The following is a 16,055-nucleotide window of genomic DNA, read 5'->3' on the forward strand; positions in this document are numbered from 1 at the left end:
TAATCCTACAACCTTAACTAATGGCATAATCAGAGGATGGTTTTGTGTGTTGAAACACCTCCCATTGGGCCTTAGCTGTGCAAAGATATTATATAATATTTCCATATTAATAAAAGATATGGTTGGCGTTTGTGTAAGAGATCTACTGAGAAGTAAACTTAATGGTCTTAAAAATTGGTACGTATATAATACTATATTCAAGGATACGAACTTAGAAGCTATTTTTTAATTTTTCATTTTAAAAAGAGTTCACACAAGGATTTGTTGGCATACGAAAAATGAATTATTTTTTGTTTGTATAGGGTTGCTATTGATTACAGAAAATAAAATATTTATTATAATTAGGTATATGTAATTATTATTTTAGACTTGTATTTTACATTTGGTAAGAACTACCCCAATGTTTGTGTTAAAAATATCTATTGGCTCTATTATCGGACAATTCCGTGCTAGATCAACTATAATCAATAAATTTATTATGATTATCTACTGTATAAAACTAAGGTAAAAATGGATGCAAATCCGCAGTTTTTGCCCAATTTCCATAAAATACTAATCAATATTTTAGTTTTTAAGGAATATCAACAGGCTACAGTGTCAAGAGCTATTTTAAAAATCTGGTAGTTTACATATTTTAATGGTGTTTAAGAAATGGCATGTCCATGAGTTTTTAATTCGTCTCGGATAGTAGAATGCAAAATTAGCTAGTGTAGTCATTCAGAATTCTAGAAAATAATATGTTTGAATAATATGGTTCTGTTTTATATTTTATTTTATTTGTATAAAGATTGATGAGAAAAACAATGGAAAGTTTCTAAACTCACCTTTCTAGTAACCATGTTATATTTAAATGTAAAATGAAAATACCTTCTACCCCTAAAAAAAAAATTCAGGTAACGGGCCTGCTCACTACTGATAGGTTATATAAAGTATCAGTTGACTCCCGGTTTCCCGAAATTTTCCAGATATTTTTATTTTCGTTATTACAATTTTATAGGTATAATAAAAATGTATGATCGTGGTACGTGGTCCAAACTGTGCGAACCGCAGACAGCGCCGCAACCGTACGCGATGCGCGCAGGCCAAAAGAGATAGGAGCAACAGTTCGCCGCCGCCGCCGTCGCAGTGGTCGCCGTGGTCGCGCGTTCTCCAAAGGACCCCTTTATTGTTCCCCGCCGGCTGTCGAAACGGCAGTAGTCACGCGACGCTCTCTTCGGTCGTCGACTGTTTCCCGCGGTGGCGTTTTCGGAAAATTCACGGCATCAGAAGAGGGATCCGCGTGCCTCTCCACGGCAACGAATGCAAAGGTAACTCGCCATTACATGTATCATATTTTTCATCTTTCTATAATAACAGATATAGGTAATATTGTACCTAGTATACTATTTGCGGTGTGTGCCTACGTGTTTTGTATAAATACGTATATAAATGTATATCGATTTAAAAATACTATTAGCATTATCGTTGTCCAGTGGTTGATGGTCACGCTAGTGACACCCAAATATGTATAGGTAAGTATGTATTTTTAATAGTGGCATTTCATAGAGAAACTAAATTATAATTTCCTTAGGAAAATCAAAGTTAGTAATTTATTTTTAAAATATATTTTGTGGTCTCCTCATATGCCAATAAATACTTCGATTTTGATGTTTTTAAATATTCATTAGTTACTATACCTATTATATAAAGCAAAAAATAGTAATGTAATGGATAGTTTATATTAAGGTGATCAGACGTCAAGTTTAAAACGAGATTGCCCTTCTTTAAATTATCATGTCTCGCTGTCATGAAAAACTTAAAACAGATGTTTTTTATCCCGTTTTTAGAAGGTGATTTCGTTTTAATCCCATTTTTCCATATTGACTATATAATTAAATTGTATCTTAAAAAGAAATCAGTGTATAAAACAAAGCTATAACAATTTTGTAATCGAAGTTATAAATAACAGATGAAAGTCTTCGTTTTCATAGAACGAGGATCAAGAGCTAAAGCTGATAAACAATTAAATTAATGATAAGCATGAGATAGAACAATGGTATGATTTATTCAAAATGCAAAATGGTATTTCCGTTAATAACTTTTTAACAATTTTTGAATTATTGACTATTTTTAAATTTTGAAAATATGCATCTGTAGAAAAAATATTGTGAATAATAAATATATAGTGGACAAATAAAAATAACTGTTTTAATATCGAAACCTTTATCTTGATAATTATTGCAAAAAAAGTATTTTAAAAATTTAACTTTTCAATTTTATGAATTTATTTTGAAGCACCCAAAATTGTTAAAGTCAATAAGTTTTTCTGAAAAGTATGAAAAAAGAGTAGAAAGTAAATAACGATAATGTAATTTTCCCAATTCTGGTAAAAAAAAAAAAAAAAATGTATTAATTTTAAAATGCAACATTGTGTTGCTTAATAATAATAAAAAAAAAAAAAATAAATATATTCCTAAACATTTTAACACCTTGATTATTTAGGCAAGGTTGGATAACTCTAAAGGAGTAAAGTAATAAGAAAATAATTGTTTATGTTATGACATAGATTTGGATTTTTATTCTTTTCAGTTACGTGCGTATATAGTATATATCAAGGTATATGGGGGAGCAGAGTAACAACTATCCTTGTTTTTTTTTTTTTTTAAATGGTCATCTTAGTTTTTATGAAATTCATTATATGTAAATAAGTTGTTAAGAAATGTATAAATTAACTATAAAATCAGAAAAACGATATTCGTATCTCAAGTACACTAGACTTCAGAAGTTCTTTTACTACCATCGAGTTGGTTATTTTATTTTTATTTTTTAATTAATACTTCCCAAAAAAATGATATATTTATAGTCAATATCAACCAATTTAATCATTAGGACCACATGAGTAGACAACAATTATTATACTATTAAATTTATTAATACTGTGATGTTACTTATATACTATTGTTTAAAGGAAAGCTGAATGTCGTTAATTTATATATATATATAATCTGAAGATTAAATACATTATATTAAGTCCAATCTAGTTAATTTTTAAATCAGACTAGTATAAATGTTAATCTTGACTTATTATTTTCCTTCTATATCTAAAAAGAGAAAATACCTAATCATACGTCATATAGTACGACGTAAACTTGGAGTAATTTGTTTACTAATGCGACGATCTGCTTGATGAGCCGACATTTCAAATGACACGTGCAATCGCCAAAATTGGTACATGCAAATTAAAATTACTAGATTCTCGTATTTTCGTGAATGGTATCGTAAAAATATTTGTCACATATACGAGTATTACATTTTATTACATTATTTATTAATGTTTTGTCCAATTATTATCTAAATGTCAATCTTTTTGATCAACTGTCGTATTAATTGCTATTAAACATATAACTGTTTATTATAATTAAGAAAATATTTTAAACGTATTTTACCCTCATAGTATTATTTAAATATTTAATATAAATGAAAACTATTGGATAATTATTAAATTAAAGTTTTTGTTAGGTATCATATTTTCTTATTAAATTCAAACAAATTGAATAAAAGATATAACATTGAGTATAACTTGCTATTAAAATTTGGTATAGGTACAATATTAATGTTTTGAACCTACCTATAATTTATTATTGAATGGTTTAACTAGTTAAAAATACAATATTGTACCTACCTATATATTACATCGATTTAAAAATATTATTTCAAACAATTATTATATATTATGTATATTTAAAAAAATGGTATTGGACGTTTCTATTGTTTATTAATAAGTTGTAGGTATTTGTTGGTTTGCGCCCAAAAAGGTACAGGTTGAATGGCTGTAACTTATAAGCGCAAAGTATGACCTAAATACATCTTTAAAGCACTAAATAAAAATTAAATTTTTTAACAATCCATAATCACAAATACATTTTATAAAAACAAAATTTATTTTATTAAAAACATAATCATTATTCATTGAGTTAACGTATACGCATTGCTTACGATTGTAGCGCAGATTTCAACTAATGTAGGTGAATATTTAAAAAAATATTTCATTTGAATTTTAAACATTTAAACATTAAATATGCTTTAGTTAAAAACAAATGGTTCTAATGATTAAGTTATATGATAATTTATATAGTTATAAAGCTATAGTTATTAAAAATCCCGTTTGGTGTAAGTTTATATTGTATGCACTTAGAGTTATCTTAAATGATTATCAACCGTCATTGTAATTTTTACGTTAAAATAACACTGCATTAAACTGAACTTGGTGACTGTTGTTTTTGAAGTATAAAAATACTAAGTAATTGAGAACTAAATGTAACGAGGGTCAAATTTTAAACTAAAACTTATAGTGCGATGGGTACAATATTTTATATCAAGTATTATAATTTATTTTTACACTTTTATCTCACTATTAAGGGTTACAAAAGCATACATTTGTTTTGCGGTTTTAGGTATCACTGGGTTGAGTATATATTAATAATATAATATTATATTATACTGCGTTAGGTTAGGGCAGTGTTTCTCAATCTATGAATCACGAGCCAAAATTGAATCACGAAATATTTTTTATGGGTCGTCAGTTGCGACCTATAATTAAAATATACATGCAAATAATTTTAACAGAAAATTTATAAATACCTAAATTATGTTTTATTTTGTACCTCTACGTATATATATCAATATATCTTTAGTAAAGTTTGTTTTATATTTTTATCTTATCGGTTAATATGGTAATGGCTATCAATGTGGTATCGGTCAATTTTCCATACAGTTGAGCAATAAGCAGTATATAGAGACTGCGAGAGAAGGTGCAAACGAAAAGTTTAAGTTTACGATTTAAATATTTTTAAATATCTACTCAAATTTTATAATAATGTATATTAAGTTTTAATTTTTCTAATAGATAAATTTATTGTTTGTAAAACCAAGTACCAGTCAACCTGAAGTTCTATCAGGTAGTTCAGTACAATACAATTTTTTTTTTTTTAGTGTTGGTGGGAGTAGGTCACGTAACCAACAAGTAGTAAATTTATGGGTCGTTATTACAAAAAGGTTTGGAAACACTGGGTTTGGGTAATAAAAAATGTTTTTTACAGAATTCTTCTCTAAATTAATGAATAACCAATGTTATTTAGATAAGTTTTCAAGTACATTGCAATAAGTTCCCAATAAAATAAGAATAAATTAAAAGGATTATTGTCCAATTCACATCAATAATTGGTTATTGAGTATTTTTTTAATTAGATAATTTTAAATACTATGTAATAATGAATGTTTAAGCGCCAAAATTGTTTAATTACACAGAACTATTTTATACTTTAATGCATTTACAAATTTAATATGTAGGGGAATTATCTTATATCATATACATATGTTAAAGTACAGAAAATTAATTGTGTTTGATAACGTTAAGATTTTTTTGTTATTTTGGATGTAACGCAAATGATGTATAATCTATCACAGTTTTAAAATTACAAATAGGTACCTACGTATTTAGTTTAATCATGAAAGAACTCTACAAAAAAATTCATTCAGCACGTTTATATATAGCTCAGAAAGTAGACAAAAATTGTTTTTTTAATATATAATTTTTAAGTTTCTCAGTAGCGTCTTTTCTAGGAAAAATTTAAACTTTAACAAAACCGCAGACATTATAGACAATCTTATTGGAAACTGATTCGATACTCGTCAGAAAATTTCTGCTTTATGACTTCAATATAAACCTATCTTTTACATTTATAATTATTCTTAAACTGAAAACGTTAATGTATTATTTATTTAAGTAGCTATTAATTTTAAAAATAATGCTTGTTTAAAAAAAAATAGTTAGATGAAATTTCCAGTTTTAATTTTATATTCATAAATGCCGAACTGAGTTTTTAAAGTATCCAAACGTTGACATATTGTTTGTAATCGTTATTTTAATTTCAGAGATCTCTTTGAGTTGCCAAATATCATCATCGTCACAGTAGATCGCATCATAAACAACATTCATTCTTATAATGGTTAATAGTTACTTGACAATAATATTAGGTACCATAGTAGTTGTGCCATACTGTACCTACTACTGTTGTAGAAGTTTTGTCGGCCAAACTAAATAATTCACAGACAGTCCATTATAATTATAATAATATTATTGTGCTCACGATGAAGTAAATATCGCGTGTCATTATTTAACTTTAATGGGTTTCATTAAACTGATCAAGAAAGGTTATATTTTTTTTTGTGTTTTTTTACTCAGTCTTAACGAGCTTTAACAATTATACATACCACAAAGTTATTAAAAAATCATTTTTAGTATCGTTAATATGCAGTTGAAACAATTTTAATGTTTTCTTGAATTTAATTTGTCTATGATATAGACCTATAGTATAGTACTTGAGTCTTGAATTACGTTTTTGTTAGTTTTATGAACGGCGCATTTTTAAATAAACAAAAAAATTCATCGTTTAATCAATTTTAGAGTTATTTTTACCGTTTTTGTTTATAGTATATTACAATGTTTACATTTCAATATATTTATATTTGTTTACATCGTGTGTACCTACTTTTGTTTCATGTGATGGGGAATACTAAGTTTTCACACGTATCTTGTTAATAATATAAAACATACTACATAGTACGTTAGTTCTTATATATGGTGACAAAAATGAGGTAATATAGTTAGCTCCTTGTATTATTATATATTATAAGGGTTAATTATTTCGATAAGAATCTAAAAAATATTTATAAAATGTTTTTGTAAGATCTTATTGTCTAAAGTAAAATTTTGTATTCTTCATACTTATAATTACTCAGAAATTATACTAATTTTTAGTTTTAATGATATGATAATAAAAAAAATGTTGAAATTTTTTTATAGGCACAATTGTAATTAATTTTGTTAAAAATATTTTTAACCCTTACCCTCATACATTTATCAAAATAAGTAACTATTTCAATTTTTAAACAAAAATCACTATTTAAAATTGTATATAATCATGAGATACTTTCAACTTAGGTTGAATATTTTAATATTGTATTATTTCAATATTTTAATATTTCTTAGCAATTGAAGTTTAGATAAGAAGAATTTTGCGACTTCGTATAAAGTTCAATAATTTTTTCACACTTTTAATTTCTTAGTACTTTTAAAAAAATATATTTTTTCTTAAAAATTGATTTTTATCGAAAAATATTGTAATGCACATTAAGTAATGCTATGATCGATGTAATAAACAAAATTAATACATTATATAAATGCATGAATAAAAAAATAAATTATTATAGTACTTCACAATTTATTGGTGGTATAAAAAGGTTTTTTCTTAAAATATTAAGTTCAGTTAAGATAGGAAATCTAGGTAATTTTATTTGTTGTTAAATGTAATTGTGCAGAAGTTAATTTAATTATTAATATTTTAATTTCTAAAATAAATAAGTACTTTATAATAGGAAATTGATAAATATTAGATAAATTATTGTCTAAAATATAATTATTTTTTTTTTTATATAATAGAAAGTATTACGATGAAATCAAGTTAAACTATGTAAAAGTTTAAGTATCATAAGATTGTATAATATACACTATACAGTAATAATTATAATCATAAAAATATCATAACATTTTTATCCATATGATGAGTATAATATAATTCAAACAGTAACACTAGCTAGAAACGAAATAATGTGTAAACGGGAAATGAAAACTTAACAGTCTGAAATCCGAGATTGCGAGAAAAATGGGGCAATAAAGGATTTATAGCTGCAATTGAATTTAGATGTAGTATTTATTAGAATGACGCCACGAAATAACCGGAAATCGGCTGGATTGATGTAATTAAAAAAGTAAATATTTCGATATTGGATTACATTAAATAATTGATTTTCTTTTTATTAGTTTCTAATTGGACATTATATTGGTTTAATAATATACGAAAAATAATAACTCAAAACTATTTCATTTCAATTCATCCAGATTTATAGTTTTAAATATATTAATTTTGATTAATGTAAATGTAAAATAATTATACTTTTTTTGAGAAAAGAGATCATATTATACACCTACATTTTAACTTATTTTATTTGTTTAAAAATTACTTTCAAATATATATTTAACCTTTGACAAAGTAATTTACAAATAATTTTTAAACTTTAATATGCATGTTTTATGGCATTTAATCTATACTGGTAATCCGATCATATAGTTTTATATTGCAGTGTCAAATATATCTCAAACATAGGTCTTGTACATTATCTTCCACATTGTTTTTAAAACATTTGTATAAAAATAAGAATATGTATATTTAACTACCTATGATATTTTGGAAAAATTGCGTATTAAAATAATGTATTATAAACGCTGCCTTTAATATTTATTATTAGACGTACACGATGTACATACATCTTAATAGTAATTCAATAAGATTTAATTTTTATACAAACTCATGTATCACAATCTTTCACATTACGTTTTAGCAAAACCAAAATATAAAAAAAATAAAAAAAATAAATATTATTTGATATATTTGTACATTTGTACACATTTAAACGGTTCGTTGAACTTCGTTCGTGAAGATGTGTCGTTACCAAAAGCTTATTATTTTTTCTTTCTTTCATGACATCGGTTCCGTATTTTATGTCATGCTATCCAAATATATATTACGAGGTTGTGCAACTGTTTAAGCAGTATTTGAAATCGATTTCAAGATTTCAGAATCCTACAAGATACAACGCTCTGGCGCAGAATTATGTGAATTATATGGATTATAATTTTTGAGTTAAAAAAAAATTATGAAAAAATCTGTACATCATACTTTTAAATAATTAATGGAATAAATATAATATCTAATAAAATTTTTGTCAGGGAATAATTGGGTGGATTATTTTCAACAAGGATGAGAAGATAAGCAACAGCTTGCTTGTGTCTATACAACCACAGACTGCGTAGACAAAAGTCTCTAAAATATTTTTATGCTCAAAAAGTGTGACTGTGGAACTAATATTACTAGTAGTTAGTAGGTACTGTTTAATGTTTTGCATTTAAGTTTTGTCTAAAAATATTCTTGTCCTGTAAATATAAAATTATTTTTTATAATTTGGCTGAACAAAAACCATGTGCTATAGAGTATAAATATTTATTAATTTTTTTATTTTTAATAATAAATAATAAGAAAACTCTTGAATGAAACATTATAAAATTAAATACCTCTACTAATTTACTGCTAAACTCGTTGTGTTAGTAAATAGTAATAATAAAAATTTAGTCGAAATAAATCTTGTTAAATATATGTTGTGGGGAAAATGTAATTAATTACATGTGTCAATTTAAATTAGTTTAAAAATAATATAATATCATGCTTTACAAATGGAGAGGTTTTCAATAATAAACAGTGATCAGTGAAAGAGGAGTGAAAATATATAGTGCTAGCTGTACTTTGTTTTTCACTAACACATTGACTATTTTTTTAAATTAAGTAATTTCTGAATGCAATAATTGATGCATTTAGGTAAAAAGAATGTTTAAAAGAATTATTTAGTATAGTAATCAATTTGCTTGTAATTAAAAATAATTAGCGTCTTTAAATTGCAACAATTAAAATTGAAACTAACACGGTAATACTTAATAAGTTTAATCAATTCTGCTAATAGTCTTGGGATTTAAATATAATTTGATTTTTATTAGGTTTCAAAAATATTTAATAGAATAATAGAATTTTTAAGGGTTGCTTTTATCTAGAAACTACAATTATTATTTCAATATAATAATTATTAATTTGTGTTAGAATAATAAAAAAAAATTGAAATTAAAAATTATAAAACTATATAATTTTTATTAGACTTTAACTGATAAAATATATAAATAATTTGTCTATAATTAATTTGACTTCGGAAACAATCTACTTCAGATAAGATTCCATTAATTATTTTAAAGATGTATCAGAGAAGTAGGTACAAAATATATCAAATATTTATTTGAGTATTTAAGTTCAAATAATATTTTGGTTTAATGATTTTCAAAACAAAACCAAACAATATATACATTAATTTTTCATAGTAATTTATTGTGTTTATTTGGTGTAAGATTTATAAATTATATATTTTCCCGAAAGCTGTTATAGTTTATTTATTTAAAACAAAATATTTATTAATTGCGCAATTGATTTGAGTGTTTCTGATGGATTTAGAGTTGGTAAAAAAAATTGTTGAATCAAATCGTTATTAACAAATTTAAATGTTTCTTAATTGTATACTTAATATTTATTACTAATAAGTAATAAGATTAGGTAAAAATGAATAACAATTCCACTAAAATTTTAAAAATGTGGATAGTTTTAAATTTTGTCAATATGGTTGTTTGTAAATGTTAAAGATATTTTGTGTATTATACTTGATTCTATTGTCATAATATGCTCTAATGGCTTAAAATGGTATAATAATATAGTTATTTTTGAAAAAAGAAGGTTGGTTGAACCTTTATCATATTTTTTCAAGTAAAGAAAATAAAGCCATGTTTATTGTGAAAACCTTTTAGTTAAATGTTAAACATATAGCTTTCGTTATAAACTTAGATCTTAAGATTCTGTCTTGAAGCTTTTCAAATGTTTATTGATATTAGGTACCAACTGTTTTTTTTTTTTTTTTTAATCTCATATTAAACACCAACTGTTTTTATTTAATTTATTAAGATTTAAATTCCTTGCACTGAAAAATATTTTAAATGTTTAAATGAACAACTTAAGTAGGCCCCATGGAATAGGTATAGGCTAAATTAATATAAGGTTATTATATCAAACAATATAACATGAATTTATAATATGTTTATATACGTATATATTTATTAATTTATTTTTGAAAATATAATGTCTTGTATTTAAATTAAAATAATAAATAACTACTAGGCAAAAAAATGTGCTATATATTAAACGATAATACACTCAATAGTAGGTTATGTATCTGTAATTAAAGGTACTGAGTGTAGTATATTATAATTATGAATATATAAATTATAGGCATTATGATTGTTTTCATATAATCACTAAGAAATAAACTATTTAAAGTTTAAAGCATTTATTTTTTTATAAACAATGTATACCTAATATAATACTTTAATATAGCCATTAATAGCTAATGATGTAGAATTTAATAAATTATACTATTGTAAAATGTCTTATGGTAAGTGTTTATAATGACTTAAGTAGTTATTCATTTCTGTTGTGATGTTTAATTTTAATTTAAAAATATATTATAAATTAATATTATTTTTTTATATTTAAACAGATACTATTATTAGAGTTTAATTAAAGTTTTTTTTTTTTTTGTTCTTTAAGTACTTAATATTTTGCTTCAATTTTATTGTATCTTAATATATTTGTTTCAATAGCCAAGGGGAATTTGATGATTTTATCATTTTTATTTATGATTAGTCTCTATGTATTTCTTCAATATTTCTTTATTTCTTCATTAATTTTTCTACACATTATTTTATATTTCTTATCGTTTGTAAGCACTTAAGAAGAAATCATTTTTTACATTATCATAAGTTCTTCAAAGTTAATGAATTTTAAATATAATCTAATACATAAGCATATTAAATAATAATTACTTTAAAACTTCCACTAATATTCGTATATAATCTAAATATGTATACGATCTAAATGATAAAATATTTATAGCTTTATCTTTTGATAATTTATTTATTTTTATTATGATAGAGTAAGTTCTGTGGGGAATTTGATATTCTATAGATGTAATTCTGTAATCCATTAATCCAAAATCCGATAAAGGTTTACAAGTCATAGGCTTATAGCAATAAAGAACTTTAACTTAAAAACTACATTTAATTAATAATTTAGTTTTAGTATCATAATTTTTACTCTGTCTTATGTCAATTACCCATAACCATGCCCACATACATGATTTATCTCAACACGATCAAAGGCAGCAATATTTCGATTACACTATTCGCCATACCACTAGGTATAGTTATAATTTTGTATTTAGATTTGGATCGATCTTTTTATTAATATAACTGTAATTTATCATTTACCACAACCTAAATTATTTTGGTATTTGATTAGTGTTTATAGTAATTTTTCTGTTTCTATAATATTTAATTTTTACATGATTATTTAAATATATACATTTTATAATTCAAAAAACGTATAATAATAAAAAGTAATGTCTTAACATCAAATAGTTTCAAAGTATAATTATATAAAATATGATTAAATTATTAATTATACGTTAAAATTTATATTTTATACCAACCGATGACTATATTTCATAATATTCACTATAACTAGATACCTATATATGTATATAAAATATTTTGAAATATAATATCATTGGAGTATCAATAAATTATTGATCCCAGTTTCCATCATAATTTTGTTTATGAACCTGAATATTTATGGATCTAAAAATGTGGTACGAGTATATCCCTCAATAAAAAATTGATGTAAACCGATAAGGTGAATAACGAAAAAACTTCACGTAATTTTGTTTCATTTATTTTATGTTAAAGCTACTTAAAAAAAAAAAAAAAAATTGCATACTACTAGTATTTTTGTAAATCATACAATGTTGTGCTAGGATTATAGTATAACACAAAGCTATTAAATAGCACATTTCTATTTTTTGATAATGTGACATAATCTACACTTGTGATTCAATGTTCATGTTTCTAGAGACATTATCATGACCACTTAAAAGCATTGAATATAATTTTACATCATAGGATTTCTATTTTATTCTTTTCTTAGAAAAATTTATTTATTTGGTGTAAACAGAGGTTGTGTAACTAACTTTTACTTTTAATTATTAGAAATGGAAAATTAATTATTATAATCAGTAATATAAATTAGTAAGTAGAATAATTATGGGAATTACACTAATATTAAGTTGTTTTTATAATAGGTAAAAAATATTTAAAATATGCACAATTTTTTTTTTTTAAAGCATTTTAAGTTCAATTTTTGACAAAATGTACATTTAAACAAAATATAATTATTTTAATTATTCCGTAGTTATCCAAACATATTTTTGGGGGAGACTTGAAGCTATTTCGTACATTATTGCTATATAAAACAACATTTTCAATATATATATAAATACATTTTAAGGTTTTGTTTATTTACTATATTATGCATTTATTCACACCGTCCTACGATTAGTCTGTATTGACTCAGACATGACGAGAAATAAAAATAATATAAGATATAAATATTTATTGCCATAATGATTAATAATATGATAAATGTGATAGTTTTGGCAAGAAATAATTTACTCAAATGTATTTCTTATGGAAATATAAAATCCTAAAATATAATATTTAGTTATACATATACCATCTGGTAATATAATATTATGGTAAATAATCTGGTGATAGACCATCTGGCTCAAAATAGTTTTTTCATGTCAGTTATTTACCATTGAATTAAAATTTAACACTTCCAATACCTATTTAATGATAAGCATACTTGCCATTTACTATACAGCAAAGTGAGTTAAATTTTTTTATTATTTTTTAGTTTATAACAACGGTCTGTTCCTTTTAATAAAATTAGCTTAGAATGTTTGGCTGAACAGTAATTTTTGTTTTTTTCTAAACAAAGGAGAATAGTGATGCCACTAGATTTTTGAATAGTCTTCTTTTAAGAGGCCTTTTGTTAATGGCCAAAATCAAACCAGTGACGATGCTCATCAGCAAGCTTATTCTGTTATGCTTGTAGGCTTTAGGTCTGTGTGTTTAAATTAAATTTGCTTTAAGGTCTATTTACACATAACCGTTCCGTGTCCGTTCAGTATCAGTGCCGTCCGTTCTGTATCCGGCGTTTTATGTTTGTTTACTTGTTATTAAATAGGCATGTTTATACATGTACGTTTCGTGTCCGTTCAGTATCCGTATTTTAAAATTTGTCGGAGACTATGTTTTGGGGGATTTCACTGATACAGTTATGGAAAATACGAAACAATGTAAACAGCCGTCAGTGACAACTGACAACTTGATCGGTCTGTTCTTACCTACTCGTGAGATTTATTTGTAAAATTTTAAAAAAGTTTTAAGTTAAAAAAAAATTTTGAGTTTTTAAAAGTTTTTTTTTCAAAAACTTAATCATATACATCAAAATCTGAAATCATGTGTACCAATGCCAATGAAAAAAATATAGAAATGCCACATGATATTAGCTCATAAACTACATCTGATTATTAATTTACAACATCTCCACATTAGGTTCATCAATTTGTGTTAAATAATTTTCAAAATTTTAAAAATGTACCCGTGCTAAACGATACTTTAACACCAATTTCAACTCTGTATTCATCTTCATCACTAATTCTATTTCTTAATAAAAATATTGATTCGTATATGAGTATTACTCGAAATCTTATACATTTACAAAGGACCCAAAATATGTTAATATCAACTTTGTCATCTTCACGCCCATAGTTTAATCAGAATATTTCAAATCAAACCAATATACAATCGCACTAAGAAATATACTCAAATTTATCTGTACCCCAGTCAATTAACAAATTTAAACAACCAAAAACAAAACCATAAAAAAATGAGTCAGCTACTAAATATTTTGCATATTTTTCAAATAAAGATAATATATAATAATATCACATAACAAAATATTACCTACCTTTTAAATATGATGTTTGTGGAATTGATTGTTATTATGTTTTGTTTTGTTTTTTTTTTAAATTTAAATTGCTTAAAATTAACACTATTTTAGGTATTTAATTAAAAAATATGTTGTATTATTAATTTTATTATTCTCAAATTAATTAATTAAATTATAATATTGTTCAGTCAAATTATAATTGCATACAGTTTGGTTATAAGAAGGTACTAGGTATATCTATATAGTATACATACTTCAGACAAACAGCTAATTGTTTTTTTTGGTGTTATTGCCTGTCTCCAAAAAGTATTTTGTTTTTTTTTTTATATAATATTCAATTTTACTTAATAATAAAACAGTACTGTGAAATTCGAAAATATTCAACAAAAAAAATTGTTTTATGATCTACCAACTCTCCATACAAAGTAGCAAATTCGCTTTCATTTATATTTTTTTTCATAGATCATGAACCCAAATCCGTTTTTATTTGTTCTTTTCATTTTCTTCATTCAGTAGCAAAGCAAAGGAAGATATTTTAGTGATTTGTTTTCACTTCTAGTCATACTATAATTTTTTTAAAACACCCAAAGGCCAAAACAACAATGAGAAATGGAATGTAAAAAAAAAAGTGTGTGCTCAGTAGATAAGTTCTAACCACACTGAACGGGCACGGACAACGGATATGGATTGGACACGAAACAGTTATGTGTAAATAGAGCTTAAGTTTAAATACTTTATAATAGAAAAATAAATAGGTTATAAGATAATTTGACATACTTTCACGATTTTTAAACTTAGGTACTAAGAATATCACATGAAAGTATGAAACTTATTATTATAATTTACAAAACGAACATTGATAATTTTATACGTAAATATATAAAATATTATAAAGAATAATAATTATTTTTTATAATTTATTGAGTATGTTAATTATGTTATATTTAGGTTAATATTAAATTTAGAATTAATATTTTAATATTTTTAAATAGTTTTGACTTGTTTTTAAGATTAAATTACATTTTTATAATTACCATAGTAAATTAAAACTTTTTTTCTTTATTTTATTAGCTATAGATAATTTTTAAAATTCTAATATAGTTTGTCAGAAATAAAAATAATTTAGCCATATATACATACATCTAATAATTTTGAATAAATATTTAGAGATTTGTTAAGTTCTGTTTTATTAACTTGTTAATAATGCATTACTTATTCATGACATAACAATATAAATAATTCATAGTTTATTTAAAAATGTATTTAAAATATAAAAAAATGAAAATATATTTTATTATTTAGTTAATTAGCTAATTAATTTTTGATAATAATGGTTAATGGTATAAAGTATAATATAATATTATCGTTTAGAAATGTGTAACATTTTAATACATCAAATTTTAGTTGAAAAAATTGCTAAGTAGGTACCTAACTAATATATTTATAAATAGTTATAATACT

General features: G+C 24.0%; 1 protein-coding gene across 3 annotated transcripts in view; it reads left to right on the top strand.

Moving 5' to 3' along the window:
• The first annotated feature begins 1,162 nt into the window (after window positions 1–1,162).
• LOC112604375 (calcitonin gene-related peptide type 1 receptor) overlaps window positions 1,163–16,055 on the top strand; it is a 155,615-nt gene continuing 140,722 nt past the window's right edge. For 2 of the 3 annotated variants that reach the window (XM_025353379.1, XM_025353384.1), the window contains exon 1: window positions 1,163–1,307. The gene's annotated coding sequence lies outside the window, so the exon portion shown is untranslated. Of the gene's footprint in view, window positions 1,308–1,460; window positions 1,512–16,055 lie in introns of those variants that run through there. The other variant, XM_025353383.1, reaches the window with a different exon arrangement.

This window comes from Melanaphis sacchari, unplaced genomic scaffold (assembly GCF_002803265.2).
Source record: "Melanaphis sacchari strain LSU unplaced genomic scaffold, SCAv2.0 Contig11_pilon_pilon, whole genome shotgun sequence".
NCBI classification, from domain to species: Eukaryota; Metazoa; Arthropoda; class Insecta; order Hemiptera; family Aphididae; genus Melanaphis; species Melanaphis sacchari.